We start from the raw sequence: 27,030 nt of genomic DNA, 5'->3' as shown, positions 1-27,030 counted from the left end.
AGATCTGAGACAAAGAAATCTGACTTTTTCCAGAGCTGACCAGAGGAAAGCACAAACACAGTCCCCCACTACCACAAATAATGCAGTCGAGTTTCCCACATTTGGGGAAATCACAGGGGTCAGCATACCCAGAATGCAATGCATGAACCTCACCCTGGGAGAAAAATCTTCATGACCATGGTATCGCCTATGCAAAATAAGTATGATATGGGATAGGGCTGGGGAGGGCCGCTGCTCAGGCACATCTCTGTCAAGTAAAGGAGATTCAACTGAGGCAGCACAAGGGAACTCTCATCTGGGGACAACAACTGCAGGGAGAACACATATTTTCAGATGAACATGTGAGGGCAGAAGGCTGCCTAATGCTGAAGCACCCCCAAACAACAAACCAAATGCAACAACTAGTGCAAGCATTCCTGGGGGAAGTTCTGCAGAAGACGGATTTGCATACGGTGATGTCATCCAAGCAGTGGGTCAAAGTTGGCTTCAACCCTCGTCTGCATATGAAAAGAGAAAAGGGGCGTGCAGGGCATGGCGGCCTTTTGCGGTGCTTGGATGACCCCTAGTTCGCATTAAACACCTCCACCCTCCTTTGGTGTGGGGCTCATGTTGGCCATGCCCCATCCCCTGAAGCATTCAAGCTGATTTCTTGCAGCAGCTGGGCACTGTAACAGCTCCAGAGCTGCTCTGTAAGGCAAGTAAAAGGGTGTGGGCCCTGCAGCACTACCTGTAGTTCGCATTGTGCGTTGGAAGGCACGAAGTAAGCAGACGGGAGAAGTCAGGATAGTGCGCAAGGGCATAGAAGGGAGCGGCTCAAGAAAAGAGAAGTGGAAACAGACAGCAAACTAGGCTGGAGAGAGACCTGAGACAAAGAGATCTGAATTATACGAGAGCCGACGAGGGGAAACACAAATTATGCAGTCAAGTTTCCCACATTTGGGGAAATCGCATGAGCAGCACACCCAGAGTGCAATGGTTGAGCCTTGCCCTGGGAGAAGCACCTTCATGATCATAGTATCTCACCTGGCAGGTAAGTAGGAGTTGGGCTAGAGCTGGGGAGGGTCGCTGCTCGGGTTCCCCCCTGTGAAGTGAAGGAGATCCAACTGAGGCAGCACCAGGGAACTCTCGAAAGAAGAACAAGGCTAGAGGAAGATCTGAGACAAAGAAATCTGACTTTTACCAGAGCTGACCAGAGGAAAGCACAAACACAGTCCCCCACTACCACAAATAATGCAGTCGAGTTTCCCACATTTGGGAAAATCACAGGGGTCAGCATACCCAGAATGCAATGAATGAACCTCACCCTGGGAGAACAATCTTCATGACCATGGTATCTCCTATGCAAAATAAGTATGATTTGGGATAGGGCTGGTGAGGGCCGCTGCTCAGGCACATCTCTGTCAAGTAAAGGAGATTCAACTGAGGCAGCACAAGGGAACTCTCATCTGGGGACAACAACTGCAGGGAGACCACATCTTTTCAGATGAACATGGGAGGGCGGAAGGCTGCCTAATACTGAAGCACCATCAAATATCAAACCATATGCAACAACTAGTACAAGCACTCCTGGGGGAAGGTCTGCAGCAGACGGATTTGCATACGGTGATGTTATCCAAGCAGTGGGCCAAAGTTGACTGGAACCCTCATCTGCATATGAAAAGAGAAAAGGGGCATGCAGGGCATGGCGGCCTTTTGCAGTGCTTGGATGACCCCTAGTTCGCATTAAACACCCCCACCCTCCTTTGGTGTGGGGCTCATGTTGGCCATGCCCCATCCCCTGAAGCATTCAAGCTGATTTCTTGCAGCAGCTGGGCACTGTAACAGCTCCAGAGCCGTTCTGTAAGGCAAGTAAAAGGGTGTGGGCCCTGCAGCACCACCTGTTGTTCGCATTGTGCGTTGGAAGGCACAAATTAAGCAGACGGGAGGAGAAGTCAGGATAGTGCGCAAGGGCATACTTTTCTCTTAGTCCGGGGGCAAGGCTTCAAAATATGGTCTGCAACGGAGGAGACACAGGGGGCGTGGTCACAGCAGCTTTTCTCTACAGCCTGCACCAGCAGGAGCCTACACCATTTTTTATGATCACGCTGAACTGCAGTGCGACTGCAATTACAGCATGGTCAAGAAGGGAGGCGTCATGCTGGGTGGCCATGCCCTGTCACTGTGCAGGAGCCAGCACAGCTCACACACTAGTACCCGGGTGCAGCCCCCAACCCCCGGGACACCCGGAGCAACAAAATGTAGATTCAGGCCACCAGGCCACGCCCCTACCTATGAAACCATGCCTCCTTTTTACCATTGCGCTGTTTATCTGCGCGCACTGCATTACAATCTCCCTCGCCACCTTTCTGGGTGTCACCAGTGATAGTGACACCTCTGCCATGCTTGTAGCAGCTGGTCCTAAGATCTACGCCTCAAGCCCTGAGTGTTTGCCCTTGTGACTTGTTGATCATCATAGCGAAGCAGATGCTTACAGAAAACTGCAGGGGCTTAGATTGAAAATAAAAAAATTGATGGGTATAAGGTAGAGAGGAGCGGGTTCGGTTCTCCGAGAACCGAATTCCCCACGAACTCCACGTGGTTTACACTGGTCCGAGGCAGGCTCGGTTGTTCCCGCCTGACTCGGAAAACCTGAACAAGGGAAAATGTCATCATCCCGCTGTCGGATTCTTGCGAGATTCGGATTCCATATAAAGAGCTGCGCGTTGCTGCCATTTTTACTCGTGCATTGAAGAGAGAGCGGAGAGGACGTGGCTATGTTCTCTCAGTGGAAATCTCAATATCAGTGCTCAGTATCAGTGGTTACTTATTGCTGCTCAGTAATACTAGTAGTGTGTCTCTCCTGCTCAGTGTCAGTTCTCAGTAGTATCCTCATCAGTGCTCAGTATCACTGCTCATTGTCTTGTGCTGCATTGTGGTGCTCAGCATACTACAGTACATTACTAATAGTCCAGTGCTGCATCTTGCTGCTCAGTGTCAGTTCTAGTATCCTCATCAGTGCTCACTATCACTGCTCATTGCATTGTGGTGTTCTGTATACTACAGTAACATAGTAATATAGTACATATAGAGGAGCGGGTTCGGTTCTCCGAGAACCGAATTCCCGACGAACTCCACGTGGTTTACACTGGTCCGTGGCAGGCTCGGTTGTTCCCGCCTGACTCGGAAAACCTGAACAAGGGAAAATGTCATCATCCCGCTGTCGGATTCTCGCGAGATTCGGATTCCATATAAAGAGCTGCGCGTTGCCGCCATTTTTACTCGTGCATTGAAGAGAGAGCGGAGAGGACGTGGCTATGTTCTCTCAGTGGAAATCTCAATATCAGTGCCCAGTATCAGTGGTTACTTATTGCTGCTCAGTAATACTAGTAGTGTGTCTCTCCTGCTCAGTGTCAGTTCTCAGTAGTATCCTCATCAGTGCTCAGTATCACTGCTCATTGTCTTGTGCTGCATTGTGGTGCTCAGCATACAACAGTACATTACTAATAGTCCAGTGCTGCATCTTGCTGCTCATGTTGGCTATGCCCCAGCCCCTGAAGCATTCAAGCTGATTTCTTGCAGCAGCTGGGCACTGTAACAGCTCCAGAGCTGCTCTGTAAGGCAAGTAAAAGGGTGTTGGCCCTGCAGCACTACCTGTAGTTTGCATTGTGCGTTGGAAGGCACAAAGTAAGCAGACAGGAGAAGTCAGGAGAGTGCCCAAGGGCATAGAAGGCAGGGGCTCAAGAAAAGAGAAGTGGAAACAGACAGCAAACTAGGCTGGAGAGAGACCTGAGACAAAGAGATCTGAATTATACGAGTAGCCGACCAGAGGAAACACAAATTATGCAGTCAAGTGTCCCACATTTGGGGAAATCGTAGGAGCAGCACACCCAGAGTGCAATGGGTGAGCCTTGCCCTGGTAGAAGCACCTTCCTGATCATAGTATCTCACTTGGCAGGTAAGTAGGAGTTGGGCTTGAGCTGGGGAGGGTCGCTGCTCGGGCACCCCCCTGTCAAGTGAAGGAGATCCACAAACACAGTCCCCCACTACCACAATTAATGCAGTCGAGTTTCCCACATTTGGGGAAATCACAGGGGTCAGCATACCCAGAATGCAATGAATGAACCTCACCCTGGGAGAACAATCTTCATGACCATGGAAACTCCTATGCAAAATAAGTATGATTTGGGATAGGGCTGGGGAGGGCCGCTGCTCAGGCACATCTCTGTCAAGTAAAGGAGATTCAACTGAGGCAGCACAAGGGAACTCTCATCTGGGGACAACAACTGCAGGGAGAACACATATTTTCAGATGAACATGGGAGGGCAGAAGGCTGCCTAATACTGAAGCACCCCCAAACAACAAACCAAATGTAACAACTAGTAAAAGCATTCCTGGGAGAAGGTCTGCAGAAGACGGATTTGCATACGGTGATGTCATCCAAGCAGTAAGCCAAAGTTGGCTGGAACCCTCATCTGCATATGAAAAGAGAAAAGGGTTATGCAGGGCATGGCGGCCTTTTGCGGTGCTTGGATGACCCCTAGTTCGCATTAAATACCTCCACCCTCCTTCGGTGTGGGGCTCATGTTGGCTATGCCCCAGCCCCTGAAGCATTCAAGCTGATTTCTTGCAGCAGCTGGGCACTGTAACAGCTCCAGAGCTGCTCTGTACGGCAAGTAAAAGGGTGTGGGCCCTGCAGCACTACCTGTAGTACGCATTGTGCGTTGGAAGGCACAAAGTAAGCAGACGGGAGAAGTCAGGATAGTGCGCAAGGGCATAGAAGGGAGCGGCTCAAGAAAACAGAAGTGGAAACAGACAGCAAACTAGGCTGGAGAGAGACCTGAGACAAAGAGATCTGAATTATACGAGAGCCGACCAGGGGAAACACAAATTATGCAGTCAAGTTTCCCACATTTGGGGAAATCGCAGGAGCAGCACACCCAGAGTGCAATGGGTGAGCCTTGCCCTGGGAGAAGCACCTTCATGATCATAGTATCTCACCTGGCAGGTATGTAGGAGTTGGGCTAGAGCTGGGGAGGGTCGCTGCTCGGGTACCCCCCTGTCAAGTGAAGGAGATCAAACTGAGGCAGCACAATGGAACTCTCGAAAGAAGAACAAGGCTAGAGGAAGATCTGAGACAAAGAAATCTGACTTTTACCAGAGCTGACCAGAGGAAAACACAAACACAGTCCCCCACTACCACAAATAATGCAGTTGAGTTTCCCACATTTGGGGAAATCACAGGGGTCAGCATACCCAGAATGCAATGAATGAACCTCACCCTGGGAGAACAATCTTTATGACCATGGTATCTCCTATGCAAAATAAGTATGATTTGAGATAGGGCTGGGGAGGGCCGCTGCTCAGGCACATCTCTGTCAAGTAAAGGAGATTCAACTGAGGCAGCACAAGGGAACTCTCATCTGGGGACAACAACTGCCGGGAGAACACATATTTTCAGATGAACATGGGAGGGCAGAAGGCTGCCTAATACTGAAGCACGCCCAAACAACAAACCAAATGCAACAACTAGTACAAGCATTCCTGGGAGAAGGTCTGCAGAAGACGGATTTGCATACGGTGATGTCATCCAAGCAGTGGGCCAAAGTTGGCTGGAACCCTCATCTGCATATGTTGAAGATACAATTTGTGAATTGCATTTAACACTATCTCCCTTTCCTGGGGAGAAGATGGTAGGGCCGATTTGAAAAACCGGCGAGGAGGCACCTCTTCGAATTTCAGCTTGTAACCCTGAGAAACAATTTCTATTGCCTAGGGATCCACCTGCGAATGAACCCAGATGTGGCTGAAAACTCGAAGACGTGCCCCCAACTGGGCGGACTCCTTTAGCGGAGCCCCAGCGTCATGCGGTGGATTTTGTAGAGGCCGGAGAGGACTTCTGTTCCTGGGAACTAGCTGTGTTGTGCAGCTTCTTCCCTCTGCCCTTACCTCTGGCAAGAAAGGACGCACCTCGTACTTTCTTGTTTCTCTGTGATCGAAAGGACTGCATTTGATAATGTGGTGCTTTCTTAGGCTGTGAGGGAATATAAGGCAAAAAATTTGATTTACCAGCTGTAGCTGTGGAGACTAGGTCCGAGAGACCTTCCCCAAACAATTCCTCACCCCTGTAAGGTAAAACCTCCATATGCCTTTTTGAGTCGGCATCACCTGTCCATTGCCGGGTCCATAGGACTCGTCTAGCAGAAATCGACATAGCGTTTATTCTAGAACCCAGTAGACTAATGTCACTTTGAGCATCTCTCATATATAGGACAGCATCTTTTATATGCCCAATGGTCAATAACATAGCATCCTTATCTAGGGTCTCAATCTCTGCTGATAAGGTATCTGTCCATGCTGCCACCGCGCTACAACCCCGGCCGACGCAATTGCCGGTCTGAGTAAGGTACCAGAATGTGTGTAAATGGACTTTAGGGTAACCTCCTGCTTGCGGTCAGCAGGGTCCCTGATGGTAGCCGTATCCTGGGATGGCAGCGCTACCTTTTTGGATAAGCGTGTCAATGCTTTATCCACCCTAGGGGAGGATTCCCACCGTATCCTGTCCATTGGCGGGAAAGGATACGCCATAAGAATCCTTTTGGGAATCTGCAGCTTTTTGTCTGGAGATTCCCAAGCTTTTTCACATAATTCGTTCAACTCATGTGAGGGGGGAAAGGTTATCTCAGGTTTCTTTCCCTTATACATGTGTACCCTCGTGTCAGGGACAGGGGACTCTGTGATGTGCAAAACATCTTTTATTGCAATAATCATATATCGAATACATTTAGCCAATTTTGGCTGTAACTTTGCATCATCGTAGTCGACACTGGAGTCAGAATCTGTGTCGGTATCTGTGTCAACTATTTGGGATAGTGGGCGCTTTTGAGACCCCGAAGGTCCCTGCGACATAGGGACAGGCATGGGTTGACTCCCTGACTGTTCCCTAGCTTTAGCTTTGTCTAATCTCTTGTGTAATAAGTTTACATTAGCACTTAAAACATTCCACATATCCATCCAGTCAGGTGTCGGCGTTGTCGATGGAGACACCACATTAATTTGCTCCTGCTCCTCTCTAGGAGAGCCTTCTACCTCAGACATGTCGACACACGTGTACCGACACACCATACACTCAGGGAATCCTCTTATCTGAGGACAGTTCCCCAACAAGGCCCTTTGGAGAGACAGAGAGAGAGAGTATGCCAGCACACACCCCAGCGCTATATGACCCAGGAAAAAAACACAATAATTTTATGTTTACCCAGTAGCGCTGTATTTCCATATATGCATAATTTGTGTTTCCCCTGGTCGGCTCTCATATAAAGTGTTGTTGACCCCCCTCTCCCCCCCCCCGCCCCAATTGACAGGCAGAGGCGATCGCATTCTCTGCGGGGTGCCGCAGAAAATGCAGGCACATGCGTATGCTCTTAGCAATTTTTGCAGTTGGATCGCTTATTGTGATTGCAATCCAACCTGAATCAGGCCCTATTACCTATCACAATGCGCTGCGGGCAGTACAAAATTGGGATAATATAGGAGTAAAACTCCCAGACCTGTGCTCCTTAACTGTACCTGGTGGCTAGTGGAGCGGCTGCCCAGTAATCAGTGTCCACGCCAGTGCGCACACGGTCCACCCCCTACGGCCACGCTCCCCTTCATCAGCGGCCTCGTGATCCGGAAGGGCGGTGTGTGTGTGACTGACCTTAGGAAGAAACTGGAGCCTCCGCTGCAGTGACCCAGCAACCAGGGCACGGGAGTATACAGCGCCGCTGGGAGTGATGAAGCTGCAGTAAAGATGTCTATTAGACCTAGCCTGCTGCAGCCCTTGTAGATTCTCATAAAACAAGTTCTTCTTTTCTTGTCAAAATTAATAGCTAAGATTAGGCTGCCTGAGGCAGGCCCCTGTTAAGTGGCCTGCTACTGAAGGCACCAACTACAAACTGAGCTCCCTGTTCATGGAAGCGGGGTTATAGAGGAGGATGCGCTGAGCATCTTGGGAACAGTCAAAAGCTTTGAGCCGGTTGGTGCCTCAGATCAAGATCCTACTCTACACCCCAATGTGAATCCTTGTGGAGTCCAGTGTACCCCACAGAAGAAATTAATGTGTCACACCCATTGGCAGCAACCTTAGAATAGCTGCTGACGGGCACAATTGAGAAAGGAAGGGGGGGGGGGGGACATTTGAATCCAGCACATAGATGCAATTCAAATATGTAATTTGTACCTTCCTATTTTAAAATATAATGGATGAACCTCACCCTGTGAGAACAATCTTCATGATCAAGAGATCTCATATGCAAAATAAGTATGAGTTGGGATAGGGCTGGGGAGGGTGGCTGCTCGGGCAGCCCCTCCCCCGTCAAGTTAAGGAGATTCAACTGAGGACGCACAAGGGAACTCTCGTCTGGGGACAACAACTGCAGGGAGACCACATCTGTTCAGATGAACATGGGAGGGTGGAAGGCTGCCTAATATTGAAGCACCATCAAATATCAAACCATATGCAACAACTAGTACAAGCATTCCAGGGGGAAGGTCTGCAGAAGACGGATTTGCATACGGTGATGTCATCCAAGCAGTGGGCCAAAGTTGGCTGGAACCCTCATCTGCATATGAAAAGAGAAAAGGGGCATGCAGGGCATGGCGGCCTTTTGCGGTGCTTGGATGACCCCTAGTTCGCATTAAACACCCCCACCCTCCTTTGGTGTGGGGCTCATGTTGGCCATGCCCCATCCCCTGAAGCATTCAAGCTGATTTCTTGCAGCAGCTGGGCACTGTAACAGCTCCAGAGCTGTTCTGTAAGGCAAGTAAAAGGGTGTGGGCCCTGCAGCACCACCTGTAGTTCGCATTGTGCGTTGGAAGGCACAAAGTAAGCAGACGGGAGGAGAAGTCAGGATAGTGCGCAAGGGCATCCTTTTCTCTTAGTCCGTAGAGGATGCTGGGGTCACATTAAGAACCATGGGGTATAGACAGGATCCGCAAGAGACATGGGCACTTTAAGACTTTCAAAGGGTGTGAACTGGCTCCTCCCTCTATGCCCCTCCTCCAGACTCCAGTTATAGGAACTGTGCCCAGGGAGACGGACATTTCGAGGAAAGGATTTATTGTTAAACTAAGGTGAGCATCTTACCAGCTCACACCTTAAGCATGCCGCAGAACGTGGCATTCAACAGAACACAAGCCAACGGCATGAACAATTGCAGCAAAAAGCTGACCAGAACCATAACACAACATGTGTATAACCACAAGTAATAACTGCAGACACAGTATGGACTGGGACGGGTGCCCAGCATCCTCTACGGACTAAGAGAAAAGGATTTACCGGTAGGTATTAAAATCCTATTTTCTCATACGACCTAGAGGATGCTGGGGTCACATTAAGAACCATGGGGTTATACCAAAGCTCTTGAACGGGTGGGAGAGTGCGTACGACTCTGCAGCACCGAATGACCCAACTTGAGGTTATCATCAGCCAAGGTATCAAACTTGTAAAACTTAGCAAAAGTGTTTACTAAATAGCTGCTCGGCAAAGTTGCAATGCCGAGACTCCCCGACCAGCTGCCCAGGATGAACCCACCTTTCTAGTAGAATGGGTCTTCACCTAATTCAGTAACGGCAATCCTGCCGTGGAATGAGCATGCTGAATCTTACCACAGATCCAGCGCATAATGGTCTACATGGAAGCAGGACACCCAATCCTGTTGGGAGCATACAGGACAAACAGAGCCTCTGTTTTCCTAATCTGAACCGTTCTGGTGACATAAATTTTCAAAGTTCTGACCACAGCCAGAGACTTTGACTCAACGAAGGTGTCAGTGGCCAAAGGCACCATGTGGAAAGATGAACCACCTTCGGCAGAAATTGTTGACGTGTCCTCAATTCTGCTCTATCTTCATGAAAGATCAAAGATCAAAAGCTCTTGTGATACTGCATGGTTTGTACTGTTTTCCATGTGCTCCCAGATCTTTCAAGCAAGTAGCATGGTCAAGAAAGTTCTGTTTGAAAAGTAACAACATTTACTGTCATTGTTATAGAATTTGGGAGAAAAAACAAGAAGAAATCTGCACTGTTGACGCACTGGACAGAATGAATGAATCATAAAATATAACCTTTATTAAGTATGTATTAAAATTGGATAAATATTAATATTATTATCCCAAACTGCAGTGAAACATAAAGGTTAAAATCACAGAACTAACATACATGTGCATAAGAAGAATAAAGAGATGTGAAAAAAAGGTTTAAAAAGCGTGTCCGTGTGTGATTATTTTTGAAGGCACAACCCTGGCGGGGTTGTTTATATAGATATATATGTTGCTAATAATCACTTTCTAGCGTAATGTTATTAAATAGCTGTTAGTATCTATGTCGTCAGGTACCACTGGGTCATATCCTATATACTCCCTTCACTCAATAGGGGTTACCTCCCGGGAAGCCATCCCCATTGGCGAATTTGTGGGGGTGATTGAGTATAACCGGTAAGCTAACCTCCAATTTGTGGGGTGCTTAGGTAGATGGGGATCACTTATTTCTCTGTGTCCCCTAAGACTATATTCCTAAATTCAATACCATAGGGGGATAGCTTTCTATATCGGATAAGGAATCACTTGATAGGGAAATCTCTATGCATCATGGAAAGATCATATTTATTAATATCCAAACTAAAAAAATGATGAATAGCTTTAATTTAGCTGTTTAGATATAGTTAATTGGCGAGATATACCAACAGGTGCGGTTGCCTTAAGGAATATGGCAATTCCAATATAAATAGCAGCCCTCCTTCATATAATCAGCCAGATCTTATTAAATCTGGTCCAGATATAGCCGTTCAGATATACTTAATTGACAACATATATCTATCGGTGGGGTTGCCTTAAGGAATATAGCAATTCCAATTCTCATATAAATAGCAACCTTCCTTCATATATTCAGCCAGATCTTATTTAATCTGATCTAGGCGTAGGCAATAATGCTTTCCTTAGAGGTATAGCCACCTCAATTCTTATTAGGAAGCAAAGTGTCTGTCATAATGGTTTATCCAATTCATCTAAGAAATAATATATTCCATGTGTCAGAGATTCATTACTCTCTATTTACACTGTTAAAGAGTTAATTCTTATTATGTTACAGTGTAATGAAATTATCATATAGGGAGATGTGGCAATTCCATGTGCTATATATATAATAACCCTTAGTGGTCCAGATTCCACAATGAGGAATTTTCTTATAAACCGCTGAAACACACAGCTGTTTGACTGACTTCCAAATATATCTATCTCACTTTGTAACAGTCTTATGATAGAGAAACTGTTACATATTCGGTCACTTAGTTATCTAAAGGTAAACAGACTCAGTGTGAGGGTAATATAATATATCAAATGCGCTGTCAATAATCGTGGTAACTGGTGTAATAATGTGGTATATTGAGTATGCTAGTAAGGCATATAACTGCTCTCCAGCCTTTAAGTGTTACCAATCAATTTGTTACACTGTAAAGGATTTATGGTGTCCTGTTAGGACATGCAGCTGCTAGGCTGACTCAAAGATTTATCCATTTGTAACAATTATGTAACAGTTATATACATGTTACTGGTATTACATAGAAATAGTATGACACAGGCCAGCAGTCCCATGTGTCTAGATTCCACAATAGGAGATTTTCTTTGTCTTATAAACTGCTGGAACACACAGCTGCTAGACTGACTTCAAATATATATATTACTTTGTAACAGTCTTATAGTAAAGAGACTGTTACACACTGTCATTTAGTTATCTCAAGGTTAGCAGATTCTGTGTGAGGATAGTGTTCTGTTAGAACATGCAGCTGCTAGGCTGACTCATAGAAAATGTATCCATTTGTAACAAATGACACATACAGCATTAAATTAATATCTATAGCAGCCCATGTGACATCTCTACTCTTATCATAATTGTCTGGTTATTGCCAATCTGGACAGCAGGAGTGATATATATTCACTAGTCCCAATATCCCATCATATAAATATACCCACACTGATATACTTTCTTATCAAGAGTTATTAGTAGCTATCTGTATGCACTTTAGACATTGTAATTGCTAAGTGACATCATATCTAGTGTATTCCTTTCTTATAGCTCAGCTTCTATTCCCTATTAGTGGAGACTAACAGCTAACATCATAATCATATATTTTTGTTTTATAACATTTCACATGAGTCAAATACACGCGGACACGCCGTGCCCTACACGCGTGTTTCACTGCATCTATGGCAACTTACATTAAAGCTAACAAGAAAGCACACTCGTTCTGTCTTTAAACTGATAAAAGAAACCCCAATAATATGGGGCATGCAAAAATTGAGACAAAACTCAGTTTTGCTCCTCTCCACGGAAATCTTTAGTAAAAGGCGAAAGATTTGTTCGTTCTGAAGAGAAACCAGAGCATGACCAAGATTCCACCTGTCGCCTGAGTGCCATGCCAGCAGTCCTCATTCAGCTCAAAGTGAGCACCCAATATGAAAGAAAGAAAGCAGATTTCTCACCAGGCTTCCCCTTGCTATAAGCATGGTTTGTACTCTTTTCCATGTGCTCCCAGATCTTTCAAGCAATTAGTATGGTAAAGAAAGTTCTGCTTGAAAAGAAACAGACATTTACTGTCATTGTTATACAAATAAACTTACATTAAAGCCAACAAGAAAGCACACTCGTTCTGTCTTTAAACTGATAAAAGAAACCCCAATAATATGGGGCATGCAAAAATTGAGATAAAACTCAGTTTTGCTCCTCTCCACGGAAATCTTTAATAAAAGGCGAAAGATTTGTTCATTCTGAAGAGAAACCAGAGCATGACCAAGATTCCACCTGTCGCCTGAGTGCCATGCCAGCAGTCCTCATTCAGATCAAAGTGAGCGCCCAATTTGAAAGAAAGCAGATTTCTCACCTGGCTTCTCCTTGCTATAAGCATGGTTTGTACTGTATTCCATGTGCTCCCAGATCTTTCAAGCAAGTAGCATGGTCAAGAAAGTTCTGTTTGAAAAGAAACAAACATTTACTGTAATTTCTATGCAAATGAGCTTTCATTAAAGCACACTCATTCTATCTTTAAACCGATAAAAGAAACCCCAAAAAGATGGGGCATGCAAAAATTGAGGTAAAACTCAGTTTTGCTCCTCTCCACGGAAATCTTTAGTAAAAGGCGAAAGATTTGTTCGTTCTGAAGAGAAACCAGAGCACGACCAAGATTTTCATCTGAAAATATGTGTTCTCCCTGCAGTTGTTGTCCCCAGATGAGAGTTCCCTTGTGCTGCCTCAGTTGAATCTCCTTTACTTGACAGAGATGTGCCTGAGCAGCGGCCCTCCCCAGCCCTATCCCAAATCATACTTATTTTGCATAGGAGATACCATGGTCATGAAGATTATTCTCCCAGGGTGAGGTTCATTCATTGCATTCTGGGTATGCTGACCCCTGTGATTTCCCCAAATGTGGGAAACTCGACTGCTTTATTTGTGGTAGTGGGGGACTGTGTTTGTGTTTTCCTCTGGTCAGCTCTGGTAAAAGTCAGATTTCTTTGTTTCAGATCTTCCTCTAGCCTTGTTCTTCTTTCGAGAGTTCCCTTGTGCTGCCTCAGTTGGATCTCCTTCACTTGACAGGGGGGTGCCCAAGCAGAGACCCTCCCCAGCTCTAGCCCAACTCCTACTTACCTGCCAGGTGAGATACTATGATCATGAAGGTGCTTCTCCCAGGGCAAGACTAAGAGAAAAGGATTTACCGGTAGGTATTAAAATCCTATTTTCTCATACGACCTAGAGGATGCTGGGGTCACATTAAGAACCATGGGGTTATACCAAAGCTCTTGAACGGGTGGAAGAGTGCGTACGACTCTGCAGCACCGAATGATCCAACTTGAGGTTATCATCGGCCAAGGTATCAAACTTGTAAAACTTAGCAAAAGTGTTTACTAAATAGCTGCTCGGCAAAGTTGCAATGCCGAGACTCCCCGACCAGCTGCCCAGGATGAACCCACCTTTCTAGTAGAATGGGTCTTCACCTAAATCAGTAACGGCAATCCTGCCGTGGAATGAGCATGCTGAATCTTACCACAGATCCAGCGCATAATGGTCTGCATGGAAGCAGGACACCCAATCCTGTTGGGAGCATACAGGACAAACAGAGCCTCTGTTTTCCTAATCTGAACCGTTCTGGTGACATAAATTTTCAAAGTTCTGACCACAGCCAGAGACTTTGACTCAACGAAGGTGTCAGTGGCCAAAGGCACCATGTGGAAAGATGAACCACCTTCGGCAGAAATTGTTGACGTGTCCTCAATTCTGCTCTATCTTCATGAAAGATCAAATAAAGGCTCTTGTGATACTGCATGGTTTGTACTGTTTTCCATGTGCTCCCAGATCTTTCAAGCAAGTAGCATGGTCAAGAAAGTTCTGTTTGAAAAGAAACAAACATTTACTGTCATTTCTATGCAAATGAGCTTACATTAAAGCACACTCATTCTATCTTTAAACCGATAAAAGAAACCCCAAAAAGATGGGGCATGCAAAAATTGAGGTAAAACTCAGTTTTGCTCCTCTCCACGGAAATCTTTAGTAAAAGGCGAAAGATTTGTTCGTTCTGAAGAGAAACCAGAGCACGACCAAGATTTTCATCTGAAAATATGTGTTCTCCCTGCAGTTGTTGTCCCCAGATGAGAGTTCCCTTGTGCTGCCTCAGTTGAATCTCCTTTACTTGACAGAGATGTGCCTGAGCAGCGGCCCTCCCCAGCCCTATCCCAAATCATACTTATTTTGCATAGGAGATACCATGGTCATGAAGATTGTTTTCCCAGGGTGAGGTTCATTCATTGCATTCTGGGTATGCTGACCCCTGTGATTTCCCCAAATGTGGGAAACTCGACTGCATTATTTGTGGTAGTGGGGGACTGTGTTTGTGCTTTCCTCTGGTCAGCTCTGGTAAAAGTCAGATTTCTTTGTCTCAGATCTTCCTAGAGGCCTTGTTCTTCTTTCGAGAGTTCCCTTGTGCTGCCTCAGTTGGATCTCCTTCACTTGACAGGGGGTGCCCGAGCAGCAATCCTCCACAGCTCTAGCCCAACTTCTACTTACCTGCCAGGTGAGATACTATGATCTTCACTGTTAGGGCAATCAGGATGTGGAATTCCCTGCCAGGGAAGGTGGTAATGGCGGACTCTGTAATTGGATTTAAAAAAGGAATGGATACATTTCTGAATGAAAAAGCTATCCAAGGTTATAATACTTAAAATATCAACATGGTTAATCCGGGGGTAACATGAGTTATAGTAGCTAACTAGTCATAAAACATTATTCAGCAAGTATGTAGAATCATCACAACTTAAAACAGGTTGAACACTATGGGCAATTTGCCTCTATTCAACCTCAAAAACTATGTTACTATATGTTACTATATTACTATGTTACTGTAGTATACAGAAAACCAAAATGCAATGAACAGTGATAGTGAGCACTGATGAGGATACTAGAACTGACACTGAGCAGCAAGATGCAGCACTGGACTATTAGTAATGTACTGTAGTATGCTGAGCACCACAATGCAGCACAAGACAATGAGCAGTGATACTGAGCACTGATGAGGATACTACTGAGAACTGACACTGAGCAGGAGAGACACACTACTAGTATTACTGAGCAGCAATAAGTAACCACTGATACTGAGCACTGATATTGAGATTTCCACTGAGAGAACATAGCCACGTCCATTCCGCTCTCTCTTCAATGCACGAGTAAAAATGGCGGCAACGCGCAGCTCTTTATATGGAATCCGAATCTCGCGAGAATCCGACAGCGGGATGATGACATTTTCCCTTGTTCAGGTTTTCCGAGTCAGGCGGGAACAACCGAGCCTGCCTCGGACCAGTGTAAACCACGTGGAGTTCGTGGGGAATTCGGTTCTCGGAGAACCGAACCCGCTCCTCTCTACCTTATACCCATCAATTTTTTTATTTTCAATCTAAGCCCCTGCAGTTTTCTGTAAGCATCTGCTTCGCTATGATGATCAACAAGTCACAAGGGCAAACACTCAGGGCTTGAGGCGTAGATCTTAGGACCAGCTGCTACAAGCATGGCAGAGGTGTCACTATTACTGGTGACACCCAGAGAGGTGGCGAGGGAGATTGTAATGCAGTGCGCGCAGATAAGCAGCGCAATGGTAAAAAGGAGGCATGGTTTCATAGGTAGGGGCGTGGCCTGGTGGCCTGAATCTACATTTTGTTGCTCCGGGTGTCCCGGGGGTTGGGGGCTGCACCCGGGGACTAGTGTGTGAGCGGTGCTGGCTCCTGCACAGTGAAAAGGCATGGCCACCCAGCATGACGCCTCCCTTCTTGACCATGCCGTAATTGCATTAGCACTGCAGTTCAGCGTGATCATAAAAAATGGTGTAGCCTCCTGCTGGTGCAGACTGTATGTGCGCGCAGGAAGCCGCCACCATTTTTGTGATCACAGCGGCTGAATGTGATGTCATACAGCCGCTGTGACCACGCCCCCTGTGTCTCCTCCGTTGCAGACCCCATTTTGAAGCCTTGCCCCCGCACCGCTCCATCCCTGACTTGGAAATGGAGTGTTGCTGACCCACCTATCCCCCCCCCCCCGCCCCGATTGACAGAAAATGCAGGCACATGCGTATGCTCTTAGCAATTTTTGCAGTTGGATCGCTTATTGTGATTGCAATCCAACCTGAATCAGGCCCTATTACCTATCACAATGCGCTGCGGGCAGTACAAAATTGGGTTAATATAGGAGAAAAACCCCCAGACCTGTGCTCCTTAACTGTACCTGGTGGCTAGTGGAGCGGCTGCCCAGTAATCAGTGTCCACGCCAGTGCGCACACGGTCCACCCCCTACGGCCACGCTCCCCTTCATCAGCGGCCTCGTGATCCGGAAGGGTGGTATGTGTGTGACTGACCTTAGGATGAAACCGGAGCCTCCGCTGCAGTGACCCAGCAACCGGGGCACGGGAGTATACAGCGCCGCTGGGAGTGATGAAGCTGCAGTAAAGATGTCTATTAGACCTAGCCTGCTGCAGCCCTTGTAGATTCTCATAAAACAAGTTCTTCTTTTCTTGTCAAAATTTATTGCTAAGAATAGGCTGCCTGAGGAAGGCCCCTGTTAAGTGGCCTGCTACTGAAGGCACCAACTACAAACTGAGCTCCCTGTTCATGGAAGCGGGGTTATAGAGGAGAATGCACTGAGCATCTTGGGAACAGTCAAAAGCTTTGAGCCGGTTGGTGCCTCAGATCAAGATCCTACTCTACACCCCAATGTGAATCCTTGTGGAGTCCAGTGTACCCCACAGAAGAAATAAATGTGTCACACCCATTGGCAGCAACCTTAGAATAGCTGCTGACGGGCACAATTGAGAATGGAAGGGGGGGGGACATTTGAATCCAGCACATAAATGCAATTCAAATATGTAATTTGTACCTTCCTATTTTAAAATATAATGGATGAACCTCACCCTGTGAGAACAATCTTCATGATCAAGAAATCTCATATGCAAAATAAGTATGAGTTGGGATAGGGCTGGGGAGGGTGTCTGCTCTGGCAGCCCCTCCCCTGTCAAGTTAAGGAGATTCAACTGAGGAAGCACAAGGGAACTCTCGTCTGGGGACAACAACTGCAGGGAGACCACATCTTTTCAGATGAACATGGGAGGGCGGAAGGCTGCCTAATACTGAAGCACCATCAAATATCAAACCATATGCAACATCTAGTACAAGCATTCCTGGGGGAAGGTCTGCAGCAGACGGATTTGCATACAGTGATGTTATCCAAGCAGTGGGCCAAAGTTGGCTGGAACCCTCATCTGCATATGAAAAGAGAAAAGGGGCGTGCAGGGCATGGCGGCCTTTTGCAGTGCTTGGATGACCCCTAGTTCTCATTAAACACCCCCACCCTCCTTTGGTGTGGGGCTCATGTTGGCCATGCCCCATCCCCTGAAGCATTCAAGCTGATTTCTTGCAGCAGCTGGGCACTGTAACAGCTCCAGAGCTGTTCTGTAAGGCAAGTAAAAGGGTGTGGGCCCTACAGCACCACCTGTAGTTCGCATTGTGCGTTGGAAGGCACAAAGTAAGCAGACGGGAGGAGAAGTCAGGATAGTGCGCAAGGGCATCCTTTTCTCTTAGTCCGTAGAGGATGCTGGGGTCACATTAAGAACCATGGGGTATAGACGGGATCCGCAAGAGACATGGGCACTTTAAGACTATCAAAGGGTGTGAACTGGCTCCTCCCTCTATGCCCCTCCTCCAGACTCCAGTTATAGGAACTGTGCCCAGGGAGACGGACATTTCGAGGAAAGGATTTATTGTTAAACTAAGGTGAGCATCTTACCAGCTCACACCTTAAGCATGCCGCAGAACGTGGCATTCAACAGAACACAAGCCAACGGCATGAACAATTGCAGCAAAAAGCTGACCAGAACCATAACACAACATGTGTATAACCACAAGTAATAACTGCAGACACAGTATGGACTGGGACGGGTGCCCAGCATCCTCTACAGACTAAGAGAAAAGGATTTACCGGTAGGTATTAAAATCCTATTTTCTCATACGACCTAGAGGATGCTGGGGTCACATTAAGAACCATGGGGTTATACCAAAGCTCTTGAACGGGTGGAAGAGTGCGTACGACTCTGCAGCACCGAATGACCCAACTTGAGGTTATCATCGGCCAAGGTATCAAACTTGTAAAACTTAGCAAAAGTGTTTACTAAATAGCTGATCGGCAAAGTTGCAATGCCGAGACTCCCCGACCAGCTGCCCAGGATGAACCCACCTTTCTAGTAGAATGGGTCTTCACCTAATTCAGTAACGGCAATCCTGCCGTGGAATGAGCATGCTGAATCTTACCACAGATCCAGCGCATAATGGTCTGCATGGAAGCAGGACACCCAATCCTGTTGGGAGCATACAGGACAAACAGAGCCTCTGTTTTCCTAATCTGAACCGTTCTGGTGACATAAATTTTCAAAGTTCTGACCACAGCCAGAGACTTTGACTCAACGAAGGTGTCAGTGGCCAAAGGCACCATGTGGAAAGATGAACCACCTTCGGCAGAAATTGTTGACGTGTCCTCAATTCTGCTCTATCTTCATGAAAGATCAAATAAAGGCTCTTGTGATACTGCATGGTTTGTACTGTTTTCCATGTGCTCCCAGATCTTTCAAGCAAGTAGCATGGTCAAGAAAGTTCTGTTTGAAAAGAAACAAACATTTACTGTCATTGTTATGCAAATAAACTTACATTAAAGCTAACAAGAAAGCACACTCGTTCTGTCTTTAAACTGATAAAAGAAACCCCAATAATATGGGCATACCTCCCAACTTTGTCGGCTCGCATAGAGGGACACACGCGTGGCGAAGTCGTGCGCGCTCCCAAAAAGGGCGTGGCCTAAGTAAAAGGGGTGTGGCTTCGCGGGAGGACCCGCGATCACGAGTCACGCCCCCGTTTTCAGCACTGAGGGGGCATGCCCAGCGCTCTGTGAGCCGCTGGCATGCCACCTCTCCCTCTGACTTCAGTGAATAGACGCTGTGCGCATGCGCACAGCGTCTATTCACCGCTGCTCTGCTAAGCAGGGCAGCGACAGACAGAGCCTCCCAATTGTCCTCCCCACTGCGGGACACTGCGGCCCGCTGGTGGGACAGCGGGACAGTCCCCAAAAAACGGGACTGTCCCGCAAAAATCGGGACAGTTGGGAGGTATGATATGGGGCATGCAAAAATTGAGATAAAACTCAGTTTTGCTCCTCTCCACGGAAATCTTTAATAAAAGGCGAAATATTTGTTAGTTCTGAAGAGAAACCAGAGCATGACCAAGATTCCACCTGTCGCCTGAGTGCCATGCCAGCAGTTCTCATTCAGCCAGGGCCGGCGCTACCACTAGGCAGCTTTAGGCAGCTGCCTATGGGCGGCGACCACTGGTTAGTGAACGAAAGTGAAAGAGAACACTTTTTTATCATGTTCCTCAGCAGAAACAGAGGAGCTGCTCGTGTGCGCCCACCACGTCTGTCTGACTCTGCCTTCAAAAGTGAGTTGACTGACTGTGTGCCTACTTCTGCAACCCTGCCGTGCCGCCGCCCCCCCACCTCTGCGATCATAACACATTCCACTATGTTATGTGGGCTATGTGCAGCCTGCTGCCGCCTGTGCTCCTGAGTCCGGGGTCCCGGGTCCCACAGTATCAGCCTATCACTGACTACCCGCCGCTCCCCCACGCGATGGTCTCCCGCGTCCCCCCCCATCACCCCTGCATTTGGGCACAGGGCACATGAAGGAGAGTCACCCGCTGGCCTGGTCCGCTCCGCATCACTGACTACCCGCCGCTCCCCCACGCGATGGTCTCCCGCGCCGCGTCCCCCCCCCCATCACCCCTGCATTTGGGCACAGGGCACATGAAGGAGAGTCACCCGCTGGCCTGGTCCGCACTGCTGCCGCATCGGGCGCCGCCTCTCCCTACAATCCAGTGCAAATTGTTATCCGCGCTACCCCCCCAATCCCGCGACCGGCTCCCGCATCAGTACCTGCTGCTGCCTCTTTTTGTGACAAGCGCCCCCACAGCTATTAGGCTCCCGCTGCACCCCCCCCCCCTCCCCTCCTGTTAGCTTTAATGTAAGTTTATTTGCATAACAATGACAGTAAATGTTTGTTTCTTTTCAAACAGAACTTTCTTGACCATGCTACTTGCTTTAAAGATCTGGGAGCACATGGAATACAGTACAAACCATGCTTATAGCAAGGAGAAGCCAGGTGAGAAATCTGCTTTCTTTCAAATTGGGCGCTCACTTTGATCTGAATGAGGACTGCTGGCACAGCACTCAGGCGACAGGTGGAATCTTGGTCATGCTCTGGTTTCTCTTCAGAACGAACAAATCTTTCGCCTTTTATTAAAGATTATCCGTGGAGAGGAGCAAAACTGAGTTTTATCTCAATTTTTGCATGCTCCATATTATTGGGGTTTCTTTTATCAGTTTAAAGACAGAACGAGTGTGCTTTAATGTAAGCTCATTTGCATAGAAATTACAGTAAATGTTTGTTTCTTTTCAAACAGAACTTTCTTGACCACACTAATTGCTTGAAAGATCTGGGAGCACAAGGAAAAGAGTACAAACCATGTTTATAGCAAGGGGAAGCCTGGTGAGAAATCTGCTTTCTTTCATTCAAATTGGGTGCTCACTTTCAGCTGAATGAGAACTGCTGGCATGGCACTCAGGCGACAGGTGGAATCTTGGTCATGCTCTGGTTTCTCTTCAGAACTAACAAATATTTCGCCTTTTATTAAAGATTTCCGTGGAGAGGAGCAAAACTGAGTTTTATCTCAATTTTTGCATGCCCCATATCATACCTCCCAACTGTCCCGATTTTCGCGGGACAGTCCCGTTTTTTGGGGACTGTCCCGCTGTCCCACCTGCGGGCCGCAGTGTCCCGCAGTGGGGAGGACAATTGGGAGGCTCTGTCTGTCGCTGCCCTGCTTAGCAGAGCAGCGGTGAATAGACGCTGTGCGCATGCGCACAGCGTCTATTCACTGAAGTCAGAGGGAGAGGTGGCATGCCAGCGGCTCACAGAGCGCTGGGCATGCCCCCTCAGTGCCGAAAACGGGGGCGTGACTCGCGATCGCGGGTCCTCCCGCGAAGCCACGCCCCCTTTTACTTAGGCCACGCCCTTTTTGGGAGCGCTCGCGACTTCGCCGCGCGTGTGTCCCTCTTTGCGAGCCGACAAAGTTGGGAGGTATGCCCATATTATTGGGGTTTCTTTTATCAGTTTAAAGACAGAACGAGTGTGCTTTCTTGTTAGCTTTAATGTAAGTTTATTTGCATAACAATGACAGTAAATGTTTGTTTCTTTTCAAACAGAACTTTCTTGACCATGCTACTTGCTTGAAAGATCTGGGAGCACATGGAAAACAGTACAAACCATGCAGTATCACAAGAGCCTTTATTTGATCTTTCATGAAGATAGAGCAGAATTGAGGACACGTCAACAATTTCTGCCGAAGGTGGTTCATCTTTCCACATGGTGCCTTTGGCCACTGACACCTTCGTTGAGTCAAAGTCTCTGGCTGTGGTCAGAACTTTGAAAATTTATGTCACCAGAACGGTTCAGATTAGGAAAACAGAGGCTCTGTTTGTCCTGTATGCTCCCAACAGGATTGGGTGTCCTGCTTCCATGCAGACCATTATGCGCTGGATCTGTGGTAAGATTCAGCATGCTCATTCCACGGCAGGATTGCCGTTACTGATTTAGGTGAAGACCCATTCTACTAGAAAGGTGGGTTCATCCTGGGCAGCTGGTCGGGGAGTCTCGGCATTGCAACTTTGCCGAGCAGCTATTTAGTAAACACTTTTGCTAAGTTTTACAAGTTTGATACCTTGGCCGATGATAACCTCAAGTTGGGTCATTCGGTGCTGCAGAGTCGTACGCACTCTTCCACCCGTTCAAGAGCTTTGGTATAACCCCATGGTTCTTAATGTGACCCCAGCATCCTCTAGGTCGTATGAGAAAATAGGATTTTAATACCTACCCGTAAATCCTTTTCTCTTAGTCTGTAGAGGATGCTGGGCACCCGTCCCAGTCCATACTGTGTCTGCAGTTATTACTTGTGGTTATACACATGTTGTGTTATGGTTCTGGTCAGCTTTTTGCTGCAATTGTTCATGCCGTTGGCTTGTGTTCTGTTGAATGCCACGTTCTGCGGCATGCTTAAGGTGTGAGCTGGTAAGATGCTCACCTTAGTTTAACAATAAATCCTTTCCTGGAAAATGTCCGTCTCCCTGGGCACAGTTCCTATAACTGGAGTCTGGAGGAGGGGCATAGAGGGAGGAGCCAGTTCACACCCTTTGATAGTCTTAAAGTGCCCATGTCTCTTGCGGATCCCGTCTATACCCCATGGTTCTTAATGTGACCCCAGCATCCTCTACGGACTAAGAGAAAAGGATGCCCTTGCGCACTATCCTGACTTCTCCTCCCGTCTGCTTACTTTGTGCCTTCCAACGCACAATGCAAACTACAGGTGGTGCTGCAGGGCCCACACCCTTTTACTTGCCTTACAGAACAGCTCTGGAGCTGTTACAGTGCCCAGCTGCTGCCAGAAATCAGCTTGAATGCTTCAGGGGATGGGGCATGGCCAACATGAGCCCCACACCAAAGGAGGGTGGGGGTGTTTAATGAGAACTAGGGGTCATCCAAGCACTGCAAAAGGCCGCCATGCCCTGCACGCCCCTTTTCTCTTTTCATATGCAGATGAGGGTTCCAGCCAACTTTGGCCCACTGCTTGGATAACATCACTGTATGCAAATCCGTCTGCTGCAGACCTTCCCCCAGGAATGCTTGTACTAGATGTTGCATATGGTTTGATATTTGATGGTGCTTCAGTATTAGGCAGCCTTCCGCCCTCCCATGTTCATCTGAAAAGATGTGGTCTCCCTGCAGTTGTTGTCCCCAGACGAGAGTTCCCTTGTGCTTCCTCAGTTGAATCTCCTTAACTTGACGGGGGAGGGGCTGCCCGAGCAGCCACCCTCCCCAGCCCTATCCCAACTCATACTTATTTTGCATATGAGATCTCTTGATCATGAAGATTGTTCTCACAGGGTGAGGTTCATCCATTATATTTTAAAATAGGAAGGTACAAATTACATATTTGAATTGCATTTATGTGCTGGATTCAAATGTCCCCCCCCCCCCCTTCCATTCTCAATTGTGCCCGTCAGCAGCTATTCTAAGGTTGCTGCCAATGGGTGTGACACATTAATTTCTTCTGTGGGGTACACTGGACTCCACAAGGATTCACATTGGGGTGTAGAGTAGGATCTTGATCTGAGGCACCAACCGGCTCAAAGCTTTTGACTGTTCCCAAGATGCTCAGTGCATTCTCCTCTATAACCCCGCTTCCATGAACAGGGAGCTCAGTTTGTAGTTGGTGCCTTCAGTAGCAGGCCACTTAACAGGGGCCTGCCTCAGGCAGCCTATTCTTAGCTATAAATTTTGACAAGAAAAGAAGAACTTGTTTTATGAGAATCTACAAGGGCTGCAGCAGGCTAGGTCTAATAGACATCTTTACTGCAGCTTCATCACTCCCAGCGGCGCTGTATACTCCCATGCCCTGGTTGCTGGGTCACTGCAGCGGAGGCTCCGGTTTCATCCTAAGGTCAGTCACACACACACCACCCTTCCGGATCACGAGGCCGCTGATGAAGGGGAGCGTGGCCGTAGGGGGTGGACCGTGTGCGCACTGGCGTGGACACTGATTACTGGGCAGCCGCTCCACTAGCCACCAGGTACAGTTAAGGAGCACAGGTCTGGGGGGTTTTCTCCTATATTAACCCAATTTTGTACTGCCCGCAGCGCATTGTGATAGGTATTAGGGCCTGATTCAGGTTGGATTGCAATCACAATAAGCGATCCAACTGCAAAAATTGCTAAGAGCATACGCATGTGCCTGCATTTTCTGCGGCACCCCGTAGAGAATGCGATCGCCTCTGCCTGTCAATCGGGGCGGGGGGGGGGATAGGTGGGTCAGCAACACTCCATTTCCAAGTCAGGGATGGAGCGGTGCGGGGGCAAGGCTTCAAAATGGGGTCTGCAACGGAGGAGACACAGGGGGCGTGGTCACAGCGGCTGTATGACATCACATTCAGCCGCTGTGATCACAAAAATGGTGGCGGCTTCCTGCGCGCACATACAGTCTGCACCAGCAGGAGGCTACACCATTTTTTATGATCACGCTGAACTGCAGTGCGACTGCAATTACAGCATGGTCAAGAAGGGAGGCGTCATGCTGGGTGGCCATGCCCTTTCACTGTGCAGGAGCCAGCACCGCTCACACACTAGTCCCCGGGTGCAGCCCCCAACCCCCGGGACACCCGGAGCAACAAAATGTAGATTCAGGCCGCCAGGCCACGCCCCTACCTATGAAACCATGCCTCCTTTTTACCATTGCGCTGCTTATCTGCGCGCACTGCATTACAATCTCCCTCGCCACCTCTCTGGGTGTCACCAGTGATAGTGACACCTCTGCCATGCTTGTAGCAGCTGGTCCTAAGATCTACGCCTCAAGCCCTGAGTGTTTGCCCTTGTGACTTGTTGATCATCATAGCGAAGCAGATGCTTACAGAAAACTGCAGGGGCTTAGATTGAAAATAAAAAAATTGATAGGTATAAGGTAGAGAGGAGCGGGTTCGGTTCTCCGAGAACCGAATTCCCCACGAACTCCACGTTGTTTACACTGGTCCGAGGCAGGCTCGGTTGTTCCCGCCTGACTCGGAAAACCTGAACAAGGGAAAATGTCATCATCCCGCTGTCGGATTCTCGCGAGATTCGGATTCCATATAAAGAGCTGCGCGTTGCCGCCATTTTTACTCGTGCATTGAAGATAGAGCGGAATGGACGTGGCTATGTTCTCTCAGTGGAATTCTCAATATCAGTGCTCAGTATCAGTGGTTACTTATTGCTGCTCAGTAATACTAGTAGTGTGTCTCTCCTGCTCAGTGTCAGTTCTCAGTAGTATCCTCATCAGTGCTCAGTATCACTGCTCATTGTCTTGTGCTGCATTGTGGTGCTCAGCATACTACAGTACATTACTAATAGTCCAGTGCTGCATCTTGCTGCTCAGTGTCAGTTCTAGTATCCTCATCAGTGCTCACTATCACTGTTCATTGCATTTTGGTTTTCTGTATACTACAGTAACATAGTAATATAGTAACATATAGTTACATAGTTTTTGAGGTTGAATAGAGGCAAATTGCCCATCGTGTTCAACCTGTTTTAAGTTGTGATGATTCTACATACTTGCTGAATAATGTTTTATGACTAGTTAGCTACTATAACTCATGTTACCCCCGGATTAACCATGTTGATATTTTAAGTATTATAACCTTGGATAGCTTTTTCATTCAGAAATGTATCCATTCCTTTTTTAAATCCAATTACAGAGTCCACCATTACCACCTTCCCTGGCAGGGAATTCCACATCCTGATTGCCCTAACAGTGAAGATAATAGTATCTCACCTGGCAGGTAAGTAGGAGTTGGGCTAGAGCTGTGGAGGATTGCTGCTCGGGCACCCCCTGTCAAGTGAAGGAGATCCAACTGAGGCAGCACAAGGGAACTCTCGAAAGAAGAACAAGGCTAGAGGAAGATCTGAGACAAAGAAATCTGACTTTTACCAGAGCTGACCAGAGGAAAGCACAAACACAGTCCCCCACTACCACAAATAATGCAGTCGAGTTTCCCACATTTGGGGAAATCACAGGGGTCAGCATACCCAGAATGCAATGAATGAACCTCACCCTGGGAGAACAATCTTCATGACCATGGTATCTCCTATGCAAAATAAGTATGATTTGGGATAGGGCTGGGGAGGGCCGCTGCTCAGGCACATCTCTGTCAAGTAAAGGAGATTCAACTGAGGCAGCACAAGGGAACTCTCATCTGGGGACAACAACTGCAGGGAGAACACATATTTTCAGATGAAAATCTTGGTCATGCTCTGGTTTCTCTTCAGAACGAACAAATCTTTCGCCTTTTACTAAAGATTTCCGTGGAGAGGAGCAAAACTGAGTTTTACCTCAATTTTTGCATGCCCCATCTTTTTGGGGTTTCTTTTATCGGTTTAAAGATATAATGAGTGTGCTTTAATGAAAGCTCATTTGCATAGAAATTACAGTAAATGTTTGTTTCTTTTCAAACAGAACTTTCTTGACCATGCTACTTGCTTGAAATATCTGGGAGCACATGGAATACAGTACAAACCATGCTTATAGCAAGGAGAAGCCAGGTGAGAAATCTGCTTTCTTTCAAATTGGGCGCTCACTTTGATCTGAATGAGGACTGCTGGCATGGCACTCAGGCGACAGGTGGAATCTTGGTCATGCTCTGGTTTCTCTTCAGAATGAGCAAATCTTTCGCCTTTTATTAAAGATTTCCGTGGAGAGGAGCAAAACTGAGTTTTATCTCAATTTTTGCATGCCCCATATTATTGGGGTTTCTTTTATCAGTTTAAAGACAGAACGAGTGTGCTTTCTTGTTAGCTTTAATGTAAGTTTA

General features: G+C 47.3%; 18 non-coding genes and 1 pseudogene across 18 annotated transcripts; 6 read left to right on the top strand and 13 right to left on the bottom strand.

Moving 5' to 3' along the window:
* Window positions 1-40: 40 nt before the first annotated feature.
* LOC135046013 (U1 spliceosomal RNA) lies at window positions 41-204 on the bottom strand. Its single transcript, XR_010238386.1, has one exon. It is a non-coding gene; the product is annotated as a U1 spliceosomal RNA (small nuclear RNA).
* A 698-nt stretch (window positions 205-902) lies between these two features.
* Window positions 903-1,038, bottom strand: LOC135046120 (U1 spliceosomal RNA; annotated as a pseudogene).
* A 152-nt stretch (window positions 1,039-1,190) lies between these two features.
* Window positions 1,191-1,354, bottom strand: LOC135046038 (U1 spliceosomal RNA). Its single transcript, XR_010238411.1, has one exon. It is a non-coding gene; the product is annotated as a U1 spliceosomal RNA (small nuclear RNA).
* Window positions 1,355-3,778: 2,424 nt separating this feature from the next.
* Window positions 3,779-3,942, bottom strand: LOC135046122 (U1 spliceosomal RNA). Its single transcript, XR_010238476.1, has one exon. It is a non-coding gene; the product is annotated as a U1 spliceosomal RNA (small nuclear RNA).
* A 53-nt stretch (window positions 3,943-3,995) lies between these two features.
* Window positions 3,996-4,158, bottom strand: LOC135046031 (U1 spliceosomal RNA). Its single transcript, XR_010238404.1, has one exon. It is a non-coding gene; the product is annotated as a U1 spliceosomal RNA (small nuclear RNA).
* A 671-nt stretch (window positions 4,159-4,829) lies between these two features.
* LOC135046082 (U1 spliceosomal RNA) lies at window positions 4,830-4,992 on the bottom strand. Its single transcript, XR_010238452.1, has one exon. It is a non-coding gene; the product is annotated as a U1 spliceosomal RNA (small nuclear RNA).
* A 152-nt stretch (window positions 4,993-5,144) lies between these two features.
* Window positions 5,145-5,308, bottom strand: LOC135046174 (U1 spliceosomal RNA). The gene has a single exon (XR_010238522.1). It is a non-coding gene; the product is annotated as a U1 spliceosomal RNA (small nuclear RNA).
* A 6,973-nt stretch (window positions 5,309-12,281) lies between these two features.
* LOC135046142 (U5 spliceosomal RNA) lies at window positions 12,282-12,397 on the bottom strand. Its single transcript, XR_010238492.1, has one exon. It is a non-coding gene; the product is annotated as a U5 spliceosomal RNA (small nuclear RNA).
* A 286-nt stretch (window positions 12,398-12,683) lies between these two features.
* On the bottom strand, window positions 12,684-12,799 carry LOC135046150 (U5 spliceosomal RNA). The gene has a single exon (XR_010238499.1). It is a non-coding gene; the product is annotated as a U5 spliceosomal RNA (small nuclear RNA).
* A 270-nt stretch (window positions 12,800-13,069) lies between these two features.
* LOC135046136 (U5 spliceosomal RNA) lies at window positions 13,070-13,185 on the bottom strand. Its single transcript, XR_010238486.1, has one exon. It is a non-coding gene; the product is annotated as a U5 spliceosomal RNA (small nuclear RNA).
* A 144-nt stretch (window positions 13,186-13,329) lies between these two features.
* LOC135046002 (U1 spliceosomal RNA) lies at window positions 13,330-13,493 on the top strand. Its single transcript, XR_010238376.1, has one exon. It is a non-coding gene; the product is annotated as a U1 spliceosomal RNA (small nuclear RNA).
* A 989-nt stretch (window positions 13,494-14,482) lies between these two features.
* On the bottom strand, window positions 14,483-14,598 carry LOC135046135 (U5 spliceosomal RNA). Its single transcript, XR_010238485.1, has one exon. It is a non-coding gene; the product is annotated as a U5 spliceosomal RNA (small nuclear RNA).
* Window positions 14,599-14,742: 144 nt separating this feature from the next.
* LOC135046163 (U1 spliceosomal RNA) lies at window positions 14,743-14,906 on the top strand. The gene has a single exon (XR_010238511.1). It is a non-coding gene; the product is annotated as a U1 spliceosomal RNA (small nuclear RNA).
* Window positions 14,907-19,691: 4,785 nt separating this feature from the next.
* LOC135046162 (U5 spliceosomal RNA) lies at window positions 19,692-19,804 on the bottom strand. Its single transcript, XR_010238510.1, has one exon. It is a non-coding gene; the product is annotated as a U5 spliceosomal RNA (small nuclear RNA).
* Window positions 19,805-20,833: 1,029 nt separating this feature from the next.
* Window positions 20,834-20,950, top strand: LOC135046157 (U5 spliceosomal RNA). The gene has a single exon (XR_010238506.1). It is a non-coding gene; the product is annotated as a U5 spliceosomal RNA (small nuclear RNA).
* Window positions 20,951-21,224: 274 nt separating this feature from the next.
* On the top strand, window positions 21,225-21,337 carry LOC135046161 (U5 spliceosomal RNA). The gene has a single exon (XR_010238509.1). It is a non-coding gene; the product is annotated as a U5 spliceosomal RNA (small nuclear RNA).
* A 4,823-nt stretch (window positions 21,338-26,160) lies between these two features.
* Window positions 26,161-26,324, bottom strand: LOC135046016 (U1 spliceosomal RNA). The gene has a single exon (XR_010238389.1). It is a non-coding gene; the product is annotated as a U1 spliceosomal RNA (small nuclear RNA).
* A 144-nt stretch (window positions 26,325-26,468) lies between these two features.
* On the top strand, window positions 26,469-26,584 carry LOC135046131 (U5 spliceosomal RNA). The gene has a single exon (XR_010238481.1). It is a non-coding gene; the product is annotated as a U5 spliceosomal RNA (small nuclear RNA).
* A 270-nt stretch (window positions 26,585-26,854) lies between these two features.
* Window positions 26,855-26,970, top strand: LOC135046154 (U5 spliceosomal RNA). Its single transcript, XR_010238503.1, has one exon. It is a non-coding gene; the product is annotated as a U5 spliceosomal RNA (small nuclear RNA).
* The last annotated feature ends 60 nt before the right edge of the window (window positions 26,971-27,030 follow it).

Source organism: Pseudophryne corroboree, unplaced genomic scaffold, assembly GCF_028390025.1.
Source record: "Pseudophryne corroboree isolate aPseCor3 unplaced genomic scaffold, aPseCor3.hap2 scaffold_915, whole genome shotgun sequence".
In the NCBI taxonomy this organism is placed as follows: domain Eukaryota; kingdom Metazoa; phylum Chordata; class Amphibia; order Anura; family Myobatrachidae; genus Pseudophryne; species Pseudophryne corroboree.
Note: the sequence above shows the minus strand (reverse complement) of the source record. Positions and strands in the feature narration are given on the sequence as shown.